We start from the raw sequence: 4,670 nt of genomic DNA, 5'->3' as shown, positions 1-4,670 counted from the left end.
ATGTGCTTGCATCTGTAGGCGAGTGGGCTTCCTAATCCATAAACTTAAAGTAAGGCAGATTTACCCAGCTGTTGGCAGCCCTGGGAACCTGCAAGTATCCCCTTTAGGGCCAGGCCCTCTCGCCCTGCAGCTGGGGGCAGGGCAGGGCAGATCACACACTGAGAAGGTGACCACTCCAGAGCAAAGGGGAAAGGAAGAGGCTACGCTCTGTGTGTCTGGCCGAGTGATACTGGTCTCTTTCTAGCGCCTTTCATTGGCTGATCTCAGCAGGCAGACAGCCCTTGATAGTGGAGCTTGGGAAACACAGCCCTACTGCTATGTAGAGCAGGGAGGGAACTGGGGGGATAGAGCTGTGGGCCTGCGTGCGCCTGCACATGCAAACATGCATGTATACACCTCCCTTCTATTTTATACCACTCTGCTTTTAAACTCTTTGGACTGTGTAGATCAAAGTGTCCTTTGAGATAGTGTGATTGTAACATTGCGTAGAGACACTGTCTATGGAAGTAAATTGAAGAAAGTTAAAAATCAATATACTATCAGCTACCCTAAAAATTTTGGCAAACATCCTCTACAGTATTTCTAGACGATAGATTTCCAGACTTCTTCCTGACAGCATTAGCTTTTTGTCCGAATTCTCTATTTTTTGTTGTGCTCAGGGAGGTCTCCATCATTGAATTGATTGCACTTATTTTCTGTTACTGCCTTGTGCAAATGTTTTATTTGTCTAATTCTGTATGCCTGTCTCCCGAAGAATTGTCTGTTGTAAGCTCCCTGAGAAGCTAGCTAGTTAAAGCCGAATCGTGTGGGTCTAGTTTAAAAGTCCACTCTTATGCTGTTACTGAACAAGGTTTACTTGATGACATTTCGTGTTCACACTTACTTAGTGCTCACATTTCATGAAAACATTTCATGTTTCCACCTATTTAGTGTTCTAAACCAAAACAATTACAGAAATGAAAGACCTGAATTGCCTTTGCTCTCCAGAGAATTCTGAGGATGCTGCATCAGAGCTGCTCACCATCAAAATCTGGTAGCAGAGAGATTAAGAGCCAGAATGCCTGGGGTTCAATCCTGGTGTAGAGAGGAGCAAAGTGTATGTAACCTCTCTGTGCCCCAGTTTTCTCACATGAACACTGGGGATAAAAGCAGGGCCCAATTACTGTATTGCTTGCATCAGTGTCTCATACTCAATGTTGTTATGATTCAGTATCCCTGTTTTTTAAAAGTTCATTTTTGGAAAAAATCTTCAGAAATATAAAAAGTTAACTTCCTACTATCTGTACAGTAATATAGCTCATATGCCTAGTTCCAGAGCTGTGTCAGGAGAGCAGAGAAGCTGAGTCTCAGGCATCAAACTCTAAGGGATGGGAAAACATCCCTGGAATTAAAAAAAAAAAAAATCAATCAAATATACATATACAGTAGTCCCCTTTCTATATCACGGTTCACTTATCACGGCCTCACTGTATCACAGGATTTTAAAAAATATTATATTTAATTATTTATCGCAGATTTTTTGCTATATTGCGAGATTTTGCGGTACTGTACAGTAAATACTAAAATAAATGTAAGGTTCCTACTTTGTGGATTTTCACCTATCACAGGGTTGGGGGTCTAGAATGTAATACCCACGATAAGTGAGGGATCACTGTATATATATATATACATATATATATGTATATAACCCTGGCTGGTTTAGCTCAGTGGATTGAGCGTCGGCCTGCGAGCTAAGTGTCGCTGGTTCGATCTTCCAGTCAGGGTACATCAGAGAAGGAAAACTCTGACTCCAAAAAACCTCCGCTGCCTTGCGGCATACCTCTTCAGGGGAAAGGCTAAGGGAGTAAACCCTGACAGAAAATCCGGAGCCGGAGTCCCTAAGGCGGTTTGATGTTGTAGTCAACACCGGCAACTCCTGCGGCGCACCTGAAGCCAAGCTGTATTGACTCCGTCTTTCCCTTGGATCCTTCAGCTGCGAAGAGAGGGGGGGTCTGCTGCATGGGCAACAGCAGACCCTCCATATCACCCTGCCCAGGCTCTGTAGCTTCAGCGTCATCGCAAGATGTCGATTCAACACGGGAGGAGACAGATACCGTGTCACTCCCGAGTCGGACTGCACAGCCATTCTCGGCGGTGCAGATAGACTCTTAAGAAGCTACACCATCGTCTCTCGAGACGGACGGCTGCCGACGACGACGACGGATATATGTATATGTATATATATACATATACATATATATGTGTGTGTGTGTGTGTGTGTGTGTATTCAATATTATTTCGTGTTAGTTTCAGACACATCCCTGCAATTCAATGCCATGGAGTAGTAACTGGGGGAAGTTGTACATTATATTGGTCAGGGGCCATGCGATGTGAACAGAGAAATTCAATATAAAAAATTGTTACCTAGGTATAAAGTTATCTAGGTAACTGAAAGGGCCAAAAGAGACTTCTAATGTGTCCTGGCAGTAGCAATTGCAGGAAGCAGCTAGGGCAGAGAGAATGAGAGGATGAGGCTGGAATGATTAAAATTTGGATCCTAGAAGGCACACCCTGTAGAGCTGAACCCAGACCTCCGAGGAGGGGCTGCTGCTACACTGGTACTGCTGTCTCTGAGCTCCCAGGAGGGGCCTGACCAAGGGGTGCTGGCCGGGCTAGTGCTTGGAGTCCCAGTTTGGGGTGGGACTTGAAGCTGGTTCTTCAAGTGTTTGAAAAACTGCCAGCTGGGTTCAGCTGCTGCTACAAGAAAGAACTGCTGGACTGGGTGAAGAAGTGCTGCTGGTGACGCTCACTGGAATAGGAAGCAGATAGGAAAGAGGAAGTCTCTTGTTCCTCCTACAGCCATGCAGCCAATGGTACTGGCAGAGGCCAACAGGAGCAAACTGACGAGTCCTAAGTGGCAAAGCAGAATATGTGAAGAGTAGGTTACTTAATAAGAGAGAGTTACTTAATAATGTGGGCATAAATATTGTGAAACACAGAACAAACTTTTTAATAGATATTGGCGACTGGATCTTGGGCAAATATACTTTGCAGAGCCTCTTTCTCCCTCTCTCTCCACACCCCCCCTTCCTCTCTTATTTTTAAAAATACCCTTGTATTTAATTTCTGAAAGACTCAGAAAATTAGATGCATCAGGCAGATATATATGCAGGAATAAGGTAGAACTGAAAATATGAAAACAGGATTGTTTGAACATATTTAGAAGGGGCAATGGGCTTATCCCCAGATCTTCTTTTTTATCCTATTTTTAATTTACTTTTTATTATATTTTTTCCCATTACTATTTAGTCTCCTAATACCCTCCTCCTCCCAGCAATCACCACACTGTTGTCCGTATCCATGGCTCCTTTTTCCCTTTTTGCTCCATCCTAATCTCTTAAGTATAGAGCTGAATAGGACTTGTCTCTGTCCTTAAGGAGGAGGGATGGAGGCCGATTTATAGGATAAATTATAGTATCGTGTGATAAATGTTTCAACACAATTATGATCATAGTACCGTGGGAGCATAGAGAGGGGAACTAACCAAATAGGTAGTGAGCCTAATAATCTTTCCTCCATTAATTAGGTGCTATTTGGGTAGCTTAATTATATGAAAATAGGAAAGAAGCATCATTGTTGATGCCAGTGAAGAGGTGATCGGTAAAAAGTTGCATGGCACAGTTCTGCATATTTTCCTCAGATGTAAATGTTTTCTCCAAGTTTATCTCCCCAAATTTGTCAAAACAGCACAGTGTATTTGTTTATTTATTTTTAATTTCAAAGAATTCTGATTCTATCAAATTTAGCATATTTCTTCATTCAAGGAAATAACGATAAATTTATTTTATTGAATATTACCTTTTAGTATTCTATAAAACAGGACATTTCATAATTATTAAATAATCTATTTTTCCCATTTAAAGATTTTAATGAAAGTTGTATATAAAATTACATTATTCCTGCATCTTCTCAGTCGTTCCTTTCTTGTATTTGCCCTTTTTCTTTCCTACTTGATGAGATTTGGCTTTATGTTCAAGGATCTTTTTGCGGTCTTTGTCTGGTTTTAGTCTTGTGCTAACCACCGCACTCGGGTGAATGCCCACGTGAGCAGTTGTACCATTAGCTTTCTCCCATTGTACTCGCTCAATGTAGATGACATATTTCTTCCTGTAAATCTGGACTACTTTGCCGGTCTGCTGACCTTTGTAATGTCCTCGTACAACCTGAATGTCATCATCCTTTTGGACGGGCATGGATTGAACATTGTACTTCTGTCTCAGTTCTTTGGTAAGAGGAGAAGTCATAATCTTCCTGAGAATATGGGAAGGTGCATTGAAATGCTTTTTTACAGTTCTTGCTCTGGTCCGAAGTCACAAAGGGACTGAACTTCATTTTAACCACTGGCGCCTCTGTGATGGCCGCAAAAAGGAAGAGCTGTTCTTGAATAATCTTGATGCAAGTAATGTGCCCGTGATATTTTACAAAGGTATTTCAATATTTACTTTCATTTATTCATCTGCAAATATTTGCTTTGTACTTCACTTGATTTTGAGAAAATGTAAATTGAGTAAGATGTGATGTGGGAGACACTTGGTTGCTAACATCTTAGCCATTCCCGCACACTTTCCTTGCCAACAGAACCAGGATTTTGTCCAGGTGTTGGGGAGCAGTAGGTTCAACACAGGAGAAGA

At 41.9% G+C, this 4,670-nt stretch overlaps 1 pseudogene; it reads right to left on the bottom strand.

Moving 5' to 3' along the window:
* Positions 1-3,932: 3,932 nt before the first annotated feature.
* LOC150020186 (large ribosomal subunit protein uL24 pseudogene) lies at positions 3,933-4,371 on the bottom strand (annotated as a pseudogene).
* Between the last annotated feature and the right edge of the window lie 299 nt (positions 4,372-4,670).

This window comes from Furipterus horrens, unplaced genomic scaffold (assembly GCF_987537825.1).
Source record: "Furipterus horrens unplaced genomic scaffold, mFurHor1.1.pri manual_scaffold_2, whole genome shotgun sequence".
Lineage (NCBI taxonomy): Eukaryota > Metazoa > Chordata > Mammalia > Chiroptera > Furipteridae > Furipterus > Furipterus horrens.
This window is presented reverse-complemented; position numbering and strand designations above follow the sequence as displayed.